The sequence below is a fragment of the Ambystoma mexicanum genome, chromosome 6q (genome assembly GCF_040938575.1).
Source record: "Ambystoma mexicanum isolate Mex_15411 chromosome 6q, UKY_AmexF1_1, whole genome shotgun sequence".
Taxonomy (NCBI): domain Eukaryota; kingdom Metazoa; phylum Chordata; class Amphibia; order Caudata; family Ambystomatidae; genus Ambystoma; species Ambystoma mexicanum.
Genome location: NC_090937.1, coordinates 506,261,179 through 506,278,698, shown reverse-complemented (window position 1 = coordinate 506,278,698; position 17,520 = coordinate 506,261,179). Strand labels below are relative to the sequence as shown.

At 44.8% G+C, this 17,520-nt stretch overlaps 1 protein-coding gene across 1 annotated transcript in view; it reads right to left on the bottom strand.

The window, feature by feature from the left end:
• Positions 1-17,520, bottom strand: part of SLC7A11 (solute carrier family 7 member 11) — a 1,087,616-nt gene that overhangs the window by 112,554 nt on the left and 957,542 nt on the right. The gene's annotated exons all lie outside the window — the stretch shown is intronic.

The window sequence follows — 17,520 nt, the reverse complement described above, 5'->3', positions numbered from 1 at the left end:
ATGGATTACAATATGTAAACATCGGACAAACACTATCTAACGTTTTATTATTAGACTAACTCGTCCCCATCAAAAAACCCCGGCCATTGAAAAAAAGAATGCATTCAACGCCTTCCGTTTTACTTGATTGTTTTGGCTCGTCAACGTATATATATTTCCTTCAGATTAAGTAGCGTTGTGTTTTTGTGCGAGACACTCACGAATAACACGCGAAATGCAGTGCATATAACACGTTCGACACTTCACCGGCTGCTATGATGGTCGAATTTCCCTTTGAGAGTCGATAAATACATTTTAAAAAGTCCAACGGTTTTGAATTTAACTTAAACGGGAGGAAGGAGACTGCAAAAAGCGGGTGAATGGGCGGTAGCAGACTCTTTATGTCGGGGAGTTGGGGATGCAAAAGGAGGTGAACAATAGCCGACATGACAGATAGAACATCAATGCCGGGTGCACTGTACTCAAGAACAGTTATTGGCTTCATACGCGTTATGTGGATATCTATATAGGATTTGGGACATCTGATCGCCTGTGCCCTTTTGCCGTCCGTCTATAGCTCGCAATTTGCAGGTTCAATTACAATTATATAGGACGCTGCCCTTCATCCGTGTGTAGTGGATACAATCAGTGTCATTGAAATGTGCAATTTTGAAACTGACAAATTCATCAAGGGCAGAAAAGGAGGAAAGAACTGGGAACATGTGCCGAATGCTTGGTTCAACTATTGCATCCTATGAGTAGTACAGCCGCCTCAATTTTTATGCATAGACAAGTCATCACGTTTCAGAGCCTCTAAAGCAAAGATGGGCAGGTCTGAGAAAGTCTTATTCACTTTAGGCTTCCCTGTCTTTGTATGTTATCTTGTTGAATTCATCGTGTGGCATATGTTCGCTACACGGCTGTGTGTTTAAGGGAGAATTCAAACATTTCAATTCCAGCCGCATCGCTCAGTGGATTTTATGTGGCAAATACTCAGTAAGATTTAAAACAACTTACATGAATTCAACAAAGGTAGCAGGCGCCCCTCTCTCGGAAGAACAAGGCATGATAACCTGTTCAGTGGTAGTTAACCACATTGAGAGTTTGCAGCGATCTGCTTTTTGCTCACTGGTCCTTTCACAGATGGGAAATATACATTTGCATATCAGTCTTTGTCCCGCCCACATGGGCAGTCCAGCACCGAAATGCTATGGCAATTCCTCTCTGAACAAGAGTATCACCAGCAACCCCATATACGTATTTCAGCCTTGTTGGGCATCATCAGTGAGGTGAAGCTGAGCCTCTCTAAGCACCGTGAGCAGGGAGTCCACGTCTGGTTGCCCCAAGGTAACCTAGGGTGACCAATCCCAAGTTCCTTCAAAGAATTCAACAAAGGTAGCAGGTGCCCTCTCTCGGAAGAACAAGGCATGATAATCTGTTCAGTGGTAGTTAACCAAATTGAGAGTTCGCAGCCATCTGCTTTTTGCTCACTGTACCTTTCACAGATGGGAAATATCCATTTGCATATCAGTCTTTGTCCCGCCCACATGGGCAGTCCAGCACCGAAATGCTATGGCAATTCCTCTCTGAACAAGAGTATCACCAGCAACCCCATACACGTATTTCAGCCTTGTTGGGCATCATCAGTGAGGTGAAGCTGAGCTTCTCTAAGCACAGTGAGCAGGAAGTCCACATCTGGTTGACACCAGGTAACCTAGGGTGACCAACCCCAGGTTCCTTCAAAGAATTCAACAAAGGTAGCTGGCGCCCCTCTCTCAGAAGAACAACGCATGATAACCTGTTCAGTGGTAGTTAACCACATTGAGAGTTCGCAGCCATCTGCTTTTTGCTCACTGTACCTTTCACAGATGGGAAATATTCATTTGCAGATCAGTCTTTGTCCCGCCCACATGGGCAGTTCAGCACCGAAATGCTATGGCAATTCCTCTCTGAACAAGAGTAGTACCACCAGCAACCCCATACACGTGTTTCAGCCTTGTTGGGCATCATCAGTGAGGTGAAGCTGAGCCTCTCTAAGCACAGTGAGCAGGGAGTCCACGTCTGGTTGCCCCCATAGTGAGCAAAAGGCAGTGGCTGCGAACTCTCAATGTGGTTAATAACCACTACACAGTTTATCAAGCCTTGGTCTTCAGAGAGAGGGGCGCCCGCTACCATTGAAAATCATTTTTTAAGGAACTTGGGGTTGGTCACCCTAGGTCTCCTGGGGGCAACCAGACGTGGTCTCCCAGCTCACTGTGCTTAGAGAGGCATCAGCTTCACCTCACTGATGATGCCCAACAAGGCTGAAACACGTGTATGGGGTTGCTGGTGGTACTCTCGTTCAGAGAGGAATTGCCATTGCATTTCGGTGCTGGACTGCCCATTTGGGCGGGACAAAGACTGATATGCAAATGGATAATTCTCATCAGTGAAAGGCTTCGTGAGCAAAAGGCAGTGGCTGCAAACTCTCAATGTGGTTAATAACCACTGAACAGGTTATCAAGCCTTGTTCTTCCGAGAGAGGGGCCCCCGCTACCATTGAAAATAATTTTTTTAAGGAACTTGGTGTTGGTCACCCTAGGTCTCCTGGGGGCAACCAGACGTGGTCTCCCAGCTCACTGTGCTTAGAGAGGCATCCTCTTCACCTCACTGATGATGCCCAACAAGGCTGAAACACGTGTATGGGGTTGCTGGTGGTACTCTTGTTCAGAGAGGAATTGCCATTGCATTTCAGTGCTGGACTGCCCATTTGGGCAGGACAAAGACTGATATGCAAATGGATATTTCCCATCTGTGAAAGGCATAGTGAGCAAACGGCAGTGGCTGTGAACTCTCAATGTGGTTAATAACCACTGAACAGGTTATCAAGCCTTCTTCTTCCGAGAGAGGGGCGCCCGCTACCATTGAAAATCATTTTTTAAGGAACTTGGGGTTGGTCAGCCTAGGTTTCCTGGGGGCAACCAGACATGGTCTCCCAGCTCACTGTGATTAGAGAGGCATCAGCTTCACCTCACTGATGATGCCCAACAAGGCTGAAACATGTGTATGGGGTTGCTGGTGGCACTCTCGTTCAGAGAGGAATTGCCATTGCATTTCGGTGCTGGACTGCCCATTTGGGCGGGACAAAGACTGATATGCAAATGGATAATTCCCATCAGTGAAAGGCTTTGTGAGCAAAAGGCAGTGGCTGCAAACTCTCAATGTGGTTAATAACCACTGAACAGGTTATCAAGCCTTGTTCTTCCGCGAGAGGGGCGCCCGCTACCATTGAAAATAATTTTTTAAGGAACTTGGAGTTGGTCACCCTAGGTCTCCTGGGGGCAACCAGACGTGGTCTCCCAGCTCACTGAGCTTAGAGAGGCATCCTCTTCACCTCACTGATGATGCCCAACAAGGCTGAAACACGTGTATGGGGTTGCTGGTGGTACTCTCGTTCAGAGAGGAATTGCCATTGCATTTCAGTGCTGGACTGCCCATTTGGGCGGGACAAAGACTGATATGCAAATGGATATTTCCCATTTGTGAAAGGCATAGTGAGCAAAAGGCAGTGGCTGCAAACTCTCAATGTGGTTAATAACCACTGAACAGGTTATAAAGCCTTGTTCTTCCGAGAGAGGGGCGCCCGCTACCATTGAAAATAATTTTTTAAGAAACTTGGGGTTGGTCACCCTAGGTCTCCTGGGGGCAACCAGACGTGGTCTCAAAGCTCACTGAGCTTAGAGAGGCATCCTCTTCACCTCACTGATGATGCCCAACAAAGCTGAAACACGTGTATGGGGTTGCTGGTGGTACTCTCGTTCAGAGAGGAATTGCCATTGCATTTCAGTGCTGGACTTCCCATTTGGGCGGGACAAAGACTGATATGCAAATGGATATTTCCCATCTGTGAAAGGCATAGTGAGCAAAAGGCAGTGGCTGCGAACTCTCAATGTGGTTAATAACAACTGAACAGGTTATCAAGCCTTGTTCTTCCGAGAGAGGGGCGCCCGCTACCATTGAAAATAATTTTTGAAGGAACTTGGAGTTGGTCACCCTAGGTCTCCTGGGGGCAACCAGACGTGGTCAGCCAGCTCACGGTGCTTAGAGAGGCATCAGCTTCACCTCACTGATGATGCCCAACAAGGCTGAAACATGTGTATGGGGTTGCTGGTGGTACTCTCGTTCAGAGAGGAATTGCCATTGCATTTCGGTGCTGGACTGCCCATTTGGGCGGGACAAAGACTGATATGCAAATGAATATTTCCCATCTGTGAAAGGCATAGTGAGCAAAAGGCAGTGGCTGCGAACTCTCAATGTGGTTAATAACCACTGAACAGGTTATCAAGCCTTGTTCTTCCGAGAGAGGGGCCCCCGCTACCATTGAAAATAATTTTTAAGGAACTTGGGGTTGGTCACCCTAGGTCTCCTGGGGGCAACCAGACATGGTCTCCCAGCTCACTGTGATTAGAGAGGCATCAGCTTCACTTCACTGATGATGCCCAACAAGGCTGAAACATGTGTATGGGGTTGCTGGTGGTACTCTCGTTCAGAGAGGAATTGCCATTGCATTTCGGTGCTGGACTGCCCATTTGGGCGGGACAAAGACTGATATGCAAATGAATATTTCCCATCTGTGAAAGGCATAGTGAGCAAAAGGCAGTGGCTGCGAACTCTCAATGTGGTTAATAACCACTGAACAGGTTATCAAGCCTTGTTCTTCCGAGAGAGGGGCCCCCGCTACCATTGAAAATAATTTTTAAGGAACTTGGGGTTGGTCACCCTAGGTCTCCTGGGGGCAACCAGACATGGTCTCCCAGCTCACTGTGATTAGAGAGGCATCAGCTTCACTTCACTGATGATGCCCAACAAGGCTGAAACATGTGTATGGGGTTGCTGGTGGTGCTCTCGTTCAGAGAGGAATTGCCACTGCATTTCGGTGCTAGACTGCCCATTTGGGCGGGACAAAGACTGATATGCAAATGGATATTTCCCATCTGTGAAAGGCATAGTGAGCAAAAGGCAGTGGCTGCGAACTCTCAATGTGGTTAATAACCACTGAACAGGTTATCAAGCCTTGTTCTTCCGAGAGAGGGGCGCCCGCTACCATTGAAAATTAAAACAACTTACATTTACATTTTAAAACTGCTGTCACATTAGTGCTCTTTTAAAGTTGTTTTGGGTCATATTGCCCCATAAGCAATGTACAGGTGCCCCATAGTTCCACCCCTGGAGGCCATCTCCAGATTTCTTACTGCACGTTCATTGTTGGGCGTCCTCACAAACGCTCTCTACATCTTTTAAAGTTTTTTTTTTAGATAAAAACATAATTGTTCCAACAATTTTCTAAACTTTGGGAAGTTCCAGGTTCTGGCTCCTCCATCGGTGGTCGGGTACCGATGCCTCATCGCCTCCTGGTGCCCGTTTCAGCTTTCTTCATTGAGGTTCTGTTGGTGTGTCATTTGACACTATAGCAGACTCGAAGAAGAAGAGCCTCTTTAGGGCATGCTACACCTGGCACTTAAACAATGTCTACAGAGAACTGAATTGAATAGAATACCATTGTTCATCATGATGACTGCCTTTACTGCATGTACCCAGACAACAAAATCAACAACTTTTCCATCTGTCACTCCTTCTCTAAGAAGATTCTGAAGGACCGTCACAGAAGATTTGTGACTTGGTTGGACAAAGGTGCTGTGGCATCAGATGTGGCCTCCATCCGAATCCATGCCCCTCTCCTTCAGGGCACAGAGCCACATCAACAACATCGTCTAAGGCACCATCATTACTGACCTGGATGGCTATGACCTTTTACTCTCCAAAAAGCACTTGTCAATGACTTCTGCTGCCCAGTCGACATCCACTTTGTGTATGGCTACCAAGAAGCATGTGTTGGCAACTCCAGTTGGCCTGTCGACAATGCTTTCATCGACGGCTCATAGACATGTCAAGTCCTCCATTCCCAAGATGACTTCATAGCTCCATCAACATCCATGGCTCCAATGACGGCTTCATTGTCAATGACCCTTGTCAGTGGTGCAAAGACATCCTTCATGTACTGCGACAGCTACAACCACCTCATTTAGGACCAAGTTGCATGACTACTCATCTGCGATCTCTGCTCCTAAGGGGGCCTCCGATACACAGGATTAAACAGTGACTACGTCTTCAGTTCTACCAGTACCCCCTCGTCCATGGAACCATTCTGGTTCCCCTTTATGATGTACACTGCCAGACTTTACATTGGCTCGATATGTGCCTCACACAGTGCCAGCTCCTTCCTTCATTCCTTTAGATGGGATAATTTAACATTTCATTGACACAAACTTCGAAGGTCCAGAGAATGTCTTCTTGGAGGACGAATGCGAGGGGGGTCCCTAATCATTTCTGGCACAAGCTCTTCCTGTCATGCTGCCCCTGTGTTCACCTATTGCACCGTCAGGATGGATGAAAGAGCCAATGCTGGAGAAGCACAGAAACAGAATGGGGTTGCTCCCCAAAGTACACTTTCACTCTCATACATACTCAGTAGCACTTGCAATTTCGATATCACTCGCATGCTGCAAATCTGTTGCTTATTAAGCATGTAATCAATTTCCTAGATACATGGGTGTAGCCATCCACAAGATTGTGTGGGAGAGGTGGCGGACAGTTCTAAAACGTTGGTCATTAGTAGGGACATTAGTGATATCATCCAACACCATGTCCCTCCATGTACTTGTTTGCCCATTATAGTTTGTGACTTTCCCAAGTGTCCGGAGTAAAATGAGAGTGGAAAGTGAACATAGGGATGAGTTTTGATAAACTATTCGTGCTGGAAATTGAGAAGGGCACCTTCTCAAGGTGAAATTACCACAGGCCTTCACAAACAAAATTAAAATAAGAACTCAGATCAAAACCTCCAAGATTAACAAAGGTCTGCTCTCTATCTCCTGCTGCTTATTCACCTTTCAGACTAACTTCACTAACGTCACCCCCTTTCTATCAAGGATCTCTCAGATGCACTTGTTTCCATCAAACCCACTGCTTATATTGCCCCTGTCTCCATTATTAAACAATTCACTGGCACAGTGCTCAAGAAGTTCCTCAGCATCACAAATCTCCCAGACATACTCAAGACAGTTCCCATATGACCTCTTTTAAAGAAGTCCACACTTGGCCCATAGGACCTTGCTAACTACAGACATATCACATGCCTCCCATTCATGTGACACCACTACTAGCTAAAATCACAGAACACAGCCTCCCCCATGACTTCCTGCTAACTTCTCCCAAATGCGGTATAGAGACTGCCACCATCCAAGGGATGTATGACACATTATAATTCATGGACATGGCCGACTCATGCTCATTGTCCTCCTAGACCTCTTGGATTCAATTGACATGGTCAACCATGACAGAATGGGATTCTCTGTTAGAATCCTAAAATGGTTCACTTCCTATCCATCCTGCAGACACCAAATAATACAGATATGTCTGCTCATATACACATGACTCAGTCATGTGTGGGGTCCCTCAAGGTTCTAACCTATCCCCAGTCATCATTATCCTGTATTTGGAACCTCTGGGAATTTTCCTAAAATACCCCACACAGCCTTTCATCATTACACCATTGACAGCTATGTGTAATTTAAGCTCAAAGATCTGCAAGAGATTGCTGTTCCCCATGAGTGCCTGGTCACCATTCAAAACCGGATGTTGTAAGGAACTCATGGTGACAACACTAAAGACAGATACAAGTGATCACAGTTCAAGGGTTTTTTATTAAACTGTAAGTGCAGGGTGGAAAAATGCCAAACCTAAACCTAAATCTAGGATGGGAGCAAGCGTCGACCATCAAACGAAAAATAAGGTTGTCCTTGTAGCGTCTTGTCAAAGTAAAAAGCCTATACTAAAAAAAACAATTTCCAATTCCTTACAACTAATTACAGAAAAAGTGTGGGATAGGGTATTCAAATAAAGGAAACAGTGTTCAAATGATAAGTCAGGATGTGATTGAGTTGAGGTCTCCCTTCCCCATGTTTTTAGCACGGGACAAGGTGAAACTTTGAAGCACAGTACACGCTTGAGCCTTCCTAGCACAAGCTAACAGTTCTGTACCAGCTATCAGGTTCTTTGTTGGTTAAGTCTCTTTTCAATAAAAAGTGTCTTTGAGGCCTGATGTTCTCAACAAACAAACACAAACGTTCTTTTATATGAACACTTTGGGTGATGGCTTCACATCTGGGTCCACCTCTTCTTGATACAGACCCCTCAGAAATTGTATTCAACAAATCCACAGGACAGGTCCCTTCTCAGTGAACTTCGGGTGCTAGCTTTCCAATCCTGGAACTCCCTCGCCCGGGCTCAGATCTCAAATGACAAGGGGGACACTTACCTTCCTCTTGTCTCGCAATACTTCTTGCTTTCACAAATCTTAATGTCTTTTTAAACATATTTTTGGTCTTGCCCCTCTTTGTTGGTTTACCTCTGCTGGGTTCACTCATGCTGACCACATTTAGTTGTCGACTACCCTCTGCTGAGTTCACTCCCGTCTGCATTTGGTTGTCAGCTTCCCTCTGCCGGGTTCACTCTCGCTAACTTTTACAAACAATTCATCACAGGACTTTAGACTTCACCCCATCTCATTAGCATCCCTCTGCTGGGTTCACACTTGCTAATCTTTACGAAATACAGTTCATGTGCTAATTTTTGCCATGCAGGATTCACTTCCCTTAGCTCTCACAATCATCTGTCGGTCGAAGACTTTCGATGGTACATAGGATTTTTCAAGACTCCTGTATGACCACTTTGACCTTTCTTCGCCTCTTTCAAAAGGGTTCTGGTTATGGTAGTCTTTACCTTTGGGTAATCGCCCAGAGTTTCCTGTGTGAGCACCCACGTGGTGCTGGACTCCTCTGATGCTGGTTTTCCCCCTCCTTCGTTACTAGTATCACTTGCTTTTCAAATTTCAATTTAGCTTTTGGCTATTTTTCGTTCGACACAGTTTGGTTTCTTATCAACACTCCCCTCAACTCACCGGCTGGGATGAACCGCTTGGCTTTCTTCCTCCTTGGAGTCAAAGTTGGTACTACTGAGACAAGCGACTCTCCCCGGCTTCGTAATCAATGGAGGAGGGTCCCGTGTATCCTTGACATCTGCTGCAACACACGTTGGCTACTGTTCGCAGACTTATCTTTCCCTCTACAGAGGTGCCACGGGCCTTGGACGGAAAGGGCAAGATTGACTGTCTCCTTGTCACCCTCTCGGTCTGCGCCGTCCTTTCTCCTCCTCTTGAACTGCCATGCTGATTTAGCTCTTACGTTGTGAGGTCTATCTTGCTCGTACTGTGTTCTTGTGTGCCACCTTTTATCCCTGTGGGGAAGGGAAAGGTTTGTCAGGCATGTGTGATTCTGGTCTATTGCCTGACTTTGCCTGACCCTGGTATTGGAACATGTCAGGTAAATGGCTCTGGTGTTGGTCCGTTGTCTTTCGTGTTGTGCGAAAGTGTTTATGTGGAAAAAGGGGGGTCAGTGTTTTGGAATATCTTAAATAGTATATTAGGGAAAAGGTCTTGAAAGAAGGGGGATACCGCGTCTCACCCATCAGTGTGCCACTCCCCATGGACCTCCCATCCAGGTGATCTGCCCTCACTGGTCCACCCACAGGAACTGGATCCAATAGCGATGGCTGTGTCCTGGCCACCTGGATGACAGATCCCTAGGTACTAGCCAGGGAGACACCGTCAGGTTTCTCACATATCCTTCCTCTATGCAAGGTGGATATACCCGTTTTTTGATTCGATTTCCTGTCGTTAAGACTGGCCAAAGAACAGGGGTGAGAGATGTTCAGGCACTCTCGCATATTCTACTGATTGGTTTTAATAGGTAGAGGTGAAGTAATCCTATCTGACTCATTACAGTAATCTACAAATTGTGTTGCAAAAGCTGTCTTGGGTTTCATGGTTTCTGAGTTTTCCCAATCCCATACGGGGGAGTTTTGGGAGTTATAATTTTCATGGTGCATAAAATCTTTGAAGGGAGGTGCAGATTCCAGTAGCAGAGTAGCGTAGGTGGGGAAGCCCCATCCCAGGATGACTTCCTCAGGGACCCCTGGAATTATGGCTGATGGTATTTTTACATGTCTTGCCCTGGATTTCTATGTGTACTGGTATGTTAGGATACATTTTATTATCCTCATGTACACAAGCTACTCGGACTAGGGTTGCATGGTGTAGGTCTTGTGGTGTAACTAAATCGGCCCGTATAATGGTCCGCTTACTACCAGAATCGATTAAGGCTTTTACATGTTTCCCATTTGCCTAGGCCGTTTCAAAGGTGACCTCAGTAGGGGTTTGACATAAGGAGATGCTAAAGGTTTCTAGCTCGTCCTCTGCTTCTTCCCACTCAACACCCTCCAGGCAGCCTATTTCCATAGGTTTGTCTTTTATATTCTGTGGACAGTGTCTAGCTAGATGTCCGATCTCTCTACAGGAGAAAGAGACCAGAGGATGTAGTTTGCTTCCTTTTTCTTCCTACCTTCTGCTTTCATCTCTAGGTCTTGGGTCAGGTTTCTTGAACTCAACTCTTTCTCGAGACATCCCTTGCTTGAATCTTTATGACCCCCCTTGTTAATCTATTCCCTGGTATGTACGGCAATTGATGGGTTTATGATCTCCTCGATCTTCACATCAATGAGCTTTCTAGAAGTATTTAGCTGCATCCGTGTGGTTTTGTGCAGTCTCAATGGCCATGGCTAGGGTTGGTCGATTTAATTGAAGGACAGATTTTTGCAAAAAAGGGGGTAAGGAATTTCTAAATTGTTCTAAAGTAATCATCTCTGTCAGTTCTTCTAGGTCTTATTATTTGTCATCAGGTTTACTGTGTCTTTACTGTTTGCCCATCTCTAATGGAGTTTCTCCCGGGTTCAACCTAATGGCTCGTAATTTCTGCCAATAGAAATTGCAGGTTTTCCCTACTCTTTTCAACAAGCCTTCCTTGATGGATAGGAAGGAAACGCCCCGTGCACGGTTGAGTAGTTGATAAGAAGTTTTGAGTTCCCCTTCTAGCAAGGGTCCCATATAACATGTCTTAATGTTGTCTCCCCACCCAAGTTGTTCGGCTAGCCGTTTGAAGTTTAGAAAAAAATTTCTGAACTCATCGCCTTTGAGATATGGTTGAAGTATGCCATGTGGTAGTAACGGCTTTGCTTGCAATTCAGTTAGTCTAGTTAGATTCTCCTGGAATCGATTTTTGGCTTGTATCTGATGGGCTGCCAATTGGGAGATGATATTGGATAGAACAGCCGTTTCCTCTGGGAGTGTAAGGGTTGCCCCAGTGGTATCTGAATGAGAAACAAAAAAAACAAAAAACTCTTGATCCCTTTGGATAAGGTCTCAAAATGTATAGAGTTGTCTCTTTCTGTGTCCGTTAAAGGTGTAGACTGGGATAGATTAGGTTTTAACCCAGATGGTTCCACCGCCGATGGAAACTGAATACCACGGGAAAAAAAGGCTCAGAGGGAGGAGCACTCAGAGTACTGTGCCTGATGAAAGAAAAGACTGATCGGACCCTTTGAATTATTCGGTCCCACAGTTGTATGTTATAATGAGAGAGTGGGAGGGTATCTAAGAAGACTTTAGTTTTAAAGAACGTATCCTGTTGACTAGATGGCATATGTAACTGAGAGGATATCACCTCTTTTAAGGTGGATACACAGTCAGAATGTAGGAGATCAATGATTGTATTTTCCCCTTCCGGTGGTACCACAATTATTAGCATGGGTTTCAATTTTTATTAGTTGAATCCCATCCCACTCCTGACACCATATGTAAAGAACTCATGGTGACAACAGTAAAGACAGACAAAAGTGATCACAGTTCAAGGGTGTTTATTAAACTGTAAGTGCAGGGTGGAAAAATGCCTACCGTAAACCTAAATCTAGGATGGGAGGAAGCGTCGACCATCAAACGAAAAATAAGGCTGTCCTTGTGGCGTCTTGTCAAAGTAAAAAGCATATACTAAAAGAAAACTTATTGCCAATTCCTTACAAGTACTTACAGAAATAGTGTGGGGTAGGATATTCAAATAATGGAAACAGTGATCAAATAATAAGTCATGATCTGATTGCCTTGAGGTCTCTCTGTCCCACTTTTTTAGCATGGGACAAGGTGGGACTTTAGAGCACAGCACATGCTGGAGCCTTCCTAGCACGAAATAACAGTTCCACACAGCTATCAGGTTCTTTGTTGGCTAAGTTTCATTTCAATAAAAAGTCTCTTGCCTCAGAGGCCTGATGCTCTCAACAAATAAACACAAAGGTTCTGCTGTATGAAGTCTTTGGGTGACGGCTTCACCTCTGGATCCCCAACTTCTGGACACAGACCCCTCAGAAATTATATTCAACAAATCCACAACACAGTCCCTTCTCAGAGAACTTTGGGTGATAGCTTTCCACCCCTGCATCTCCCTCAGCCTGGCCCGAATCCCAAATGACAAGTGGGAGACTTTGCTTCCCTGTGTCTTGCAATACTTCTTGCTTTTACAAATCTTAATGTCTTTTTAAACAGGTTTTTGGGCTTTGCCCATCGTTGTCTGTTTCCCTCTGCCAGGTTCACTCTTGCTGACTTTTTGTTCTCGACTTCCCTCTGCCGGGTTCACTCTCGCTGACTTTTGGTTGTCGGCTTTCCTCTGCTGGGTTTCACTCCTGCCGAAGTTTACAAACAATTCATCACAGGACTTTAGACTTCACCCCTTGTCATTAGCATCCCTCTGCCGAGTTCACTCTTGCTAATCTTTATGAAAAACAGTTCATGTACTAATTTTCACCATGCAGGACTTTCCTTAGCTTTCACAATCATCTGTCGGTCAAAGACTTCCGACGGTACAGAGGATTTTTCAAGACCCCTGGATGACCACTTTGACCTTTCTTTGCCTCGTCCCAAGGCCTTCTGGTTATGGAAGTCTTTACCATTCGGAAGTCACACAGAGTTTCCTGTGTGAGCCCCCATGTTGTACCGGACTCCTCTTTTGCTGATTTTCCTCTGCCTTCATTTATAGTATTGGTTGCTTTTAAAAGTTTAATTCAGCCATTGGCTACTTTTCATTCAACACGCCACTTGGCTTTCTTGGAGTCAAGGTTTTTTACCCCAAAGACAAGCATCTCACCCCGGCTTGTTAATCTGCAGAGGAGGGTCTTGTGCATCGTTGACATCTGCTGCAAACCATGTTGGCTACTGTTCACAGACTTATCCTTTCCCCTGCTGAGGTTCCACAGGCCGTGGTCGGAACGGGCAAGGTCGACACTCTCCTTGTCACCCTCTTGGTCTGCGCCATCTTTCACCTCCTCTTGAACTGCCATGCTGAGTTAGCTTTTACGTTGTGCGGTTGCCCTTGCTCGTATTGTGCTCTTGTGCTCCACCTTGTATCCCTGTGGGGAAGAGAAAGGTCCATCAGGTGTGTGTGATTCTGGTCTATTGCTGGATTTTGCCTGACCCTGGTATTTAGACACATCAGATAAACGGCTCTGGTGTAAGTCCATTGTCTTTTGTGTTGTGTGAAAGTGTTGGTGTGAAGAAAGGGGATGCAGTGCTTTAGAATATCCTATGTGGTAGGATGGGGAAACGGTGTTGAAAGAAGGGTGATACCACATCTCGCCCATCGGTATCCCACTCCCCAAGGACCCCCTATCCAGGTGATCCTCCCTCACTGGTGCACCCTCATGAACTGGATTCAATAGCGATGGCCGTGTCCTGGCCATCTGGATGACAGATCCCTGGGGACAAGCCCGGGTGAAACTGTCAGGTTTCTCACAATGTATAATGCCTACATTAAGCTTAAAGCCATCAATAACAAATTCATCCTCATCTCTCACCCTTCCAACCAACAGCATTTTCAAAAGTAGTTTGCAACTGCAAGAATTCACCATGCAGCAGGGAGGCTCAGCCAAAAGTCTAGGCTTTCTTTTTTTACATCAGCCTCCCCTTCCAAAAGCACACTTCCAAGAAAGTCCTAAAAGCCAGCCTATAGATTGCCACACTCTAGGAAATGAAATCCTTCAATCCCCATGCAACTTCTGCACGGTGGTACAAACTCTCTTAATCGCTTATATTGATATTGGAAAGCACCTTCCTATGAGGTCTCCCAGCCACACACCTGGTCCCCGTCAATGCTGTCAACCACGCCACAGTCCACCTACTTACAGGCACCCAAAAATTCAACCACATTTATCCCTCCAAGTGCTAGCTTAACTGGGTCCCTCTCCCTAACACGATCCTATTCAAAACTGTTTGCATCATCTACAAAGCAGTCTCTCATTGCACACCAACATTCCTGGTGGCTCACTTCACAACTCTGAAGGCACGTGTGCTCATACTTAAGATAGCCAACCAAGAGAAGATCTGCAATCAGTCCTTCTCCTACCAAGCCCCAACCGTCTTGAATTCGATCACGTTTGATACGCAGAAGACCCCATCCATCTTCACTTCCGCAAAACAATAAAAACATGGCTCTTCCACCAATACATCACACATGACAAAGTGCACCTTTTCAGCCCTTCAGCTTACAGTACTGGGCCACTGTCCAAAAATGTAATTTCAAATGCTGGCTTCCACACATTGTCAAGGGTTCTGCTGCTCTTGTGCTAGGTTTGCAGTATCAGCGATAAAATAAAATACATATCCCAGCATGGTAAGTAAACCTGTACAAGCATGTCACCAGGAACTGTAGATAGTTGCATTAACGCATTGTTCTGTCAACCGCTTAACCCTTTCTCTCTAACCAGGAGGCTGAATATATATTATGCATTCTTTTGGCCCATTAGATCATTTGACCCAATGAAGAGAATATTACATTTCACAAAGAGATGCTCATCATTGGGAGGACGGGGGGGGGGCATCTAAAAGCGGAGCAGAGCAGTTAAGTCTGTTATCATGGGGGTAATATTGATATGGTCCGGGCAAACTTCTGACATCTTTCAAATTCGTTTCTGAACACTGTTAATAGGTTTTAAACGTAAACACTCTTCTCGCAGGGGTGAGAGATGTGTCAGGCCCCCGCTCTAGCACCCCTTTCCCATAGGTGCGTTGGACGGAGTGTCATTGAAGAATGCTGCCTTCAGCTTCTAATGTGGGAGGGCTTAAGCACTCTTAAGCCAGTGGCTGACTTAGCTACTGCCCAGGCACCTCCAATTTCCCCTTCACAAATGTTAAAAATATGTTACAATGCACTCATCTCTGCTTCCTTTCTTTCTTCTGCACACTTGCAAATCGTATAGCATATCCTGACGTATTCCAAACCTATTAATTCATGTCATAAACACTGCCATTGTCCCCTTGCACGTTTCAGAAATTGGTAAACACTCTTGTACGATCCCAGGGACTTAAAGTTCCTCCCACACACTCATATATATATATTTGTTAACGTGTCACTGTTTACGCGCATGCACCGCTGTGTACATCAATTTAATGCGAGTTCTTATGGACAGCATACATTGTGTTTTCAAACATGTACTTCCGCAGATACCTGCCGTGGTCGATTAAGCACCTCCACTGACACCAGTGGAAACTGGTGAATTTGCAAACGGTGTGGTGTAAATGTTTACGACTAATACATGCAAGTGACCAATCGTAGCAAAGGAGCTCAAATTAAATAAAGAGAAACATGTTTCAACAACAGGTGGTGAAAACTGGGCAAAAAGCCACACAGTTTGCAATCAATTTTGTATGATAGCACATTCAAAAAAACAAGTCACCAACATTGCACAGGAGCATTTCACAACACATTTGTCTTTGTCAACAAGATATGCTGGTATATAAAAACAAAATGGCATGCTGTTTGTGCCCATACTCATGAAAGTATGCTGCACCAATATATGCAGTAAAAAATGCCATACCACAAAAAGAATGTAAATGCAAAGTACCACGTAATCACTTACGTTAGCTTTCATCCTTGATGCCCAGTAGGAAAATGCCATGACACACCAAGAATATATTATTTTCATTGAGTCCATTAAGTTATTTTTAGTCTTGGAAGCAGGCTTTCGGCTGTGTGCTCGTGGTGTGTCGCGACACGCATGCACATTGACACATTACGTGTTACAGGCCTGGTGCTTTCCTCTAGTGACTCCAATGCTATGATCGAACAAGGGACGATGGTGGGATAGGTAAACCGAAGGTATGTAGCAAACACGAGAAGATCACACCTTTTAAAAAAAAATATAGGGCATGTTTCTATCTTAGAAGCTTTGGAAGACCCCTTTTAACAATACACACATTATAGGAGACACGGGTGATGACCTGGTACCAACATTTGAGGTTGTATTACCTTGTGTCACCACCATCATGAACGCAAGATCCCCAGAACACTCATCAAATGCTGCAATTAATCAAGTGCAGGGAGCTTAACATCTATTTCTGCATAACCTTTGCTGAACAATCATAAGGCAATTTCTAACTATGCAGAGAGAGAGATAGATAATGGATTGGGGCACAACCTCTCCATGTCACCAAATTTCTTTGCACTAGGCAATGGCAGTCCATCGGGCAACTTTGAACCTCCCAATTTGGCTTATGAACCAATGCTGTAACAGTTTGTATCTCCCATAATTAATGAGCCTGCAAGCTTTCTCACCTCAGTGGAGCAATCACTAATGCCGACGTTAAAGTTTGTCTTGAATTCACTCCTTAAAAAGAATGAAAATATTCACAGTGAGTTGAAAGATCAAAAAACTATACTGAATACTTTGAATTTAAAGATATGTTTTTTGGAAGGATATGCTGTTTGGAAGGTTATATCTTTTTACATAAGTATGCTACTGCAACAAACGAGAGTAAACTGGGAAAAAAACACCTGTCAGACCACACCGGTCTAATCCATCTTGCCTGTCAGCTGCGGGTGGTACTGGTAGGAGACACAACACTAAATAGTGCAGGTGCTGTTTATCATAAATGAGCAAATTCCGGAAGAAAGGCTGGGCCAGATAACAGAAGACAGACCCATTCCAATCAAGGGACATAAGATCTCCTCTTTTAAAGATGGGTTCAACCGGGGAGGAAAATCCCAAAAGTAAAAAAAAAATCAGAATGGGCCAGCAGTCAAAAATAGGGATCAAGAAAACTCTTGCAACATTTAAGACACTGTTAAGGAGAATTCTCATAAATGTGCTAATTCCCTTCACCTTAGAGACCCCCAGCAACTTTGCTGGATTTTGAGGACTTGATAGTTTTACCAGGAGAGCGTGTGAGCCTATTTTTCCCACTCTCTCATGTATTTTGATGTGTGTTTTACTATTGTGTTCTTTGATTATGGTGTTTTATGACAACTCCATAGGCATCATCTTTTCATGTGAGTTGCACAGTACTCCCAGTGCAGTGACACATGGAAGCTTTTTAGGCTGTCCCAAGGTTTAAATACCTTCTCTGGGATAAACTACTGTTTCACAGAGAATGTAAAGTTAAATTGACTATTAGTCTTTTTAAATTCCTAGACTCAGCACGCACTATCTTACAATAGAGTGCTGGAGGGGTTACCTATTATCTCCTATGTCTAGAAATTCATGTAGCAGTCAAATGCTACCCTTTCCTAT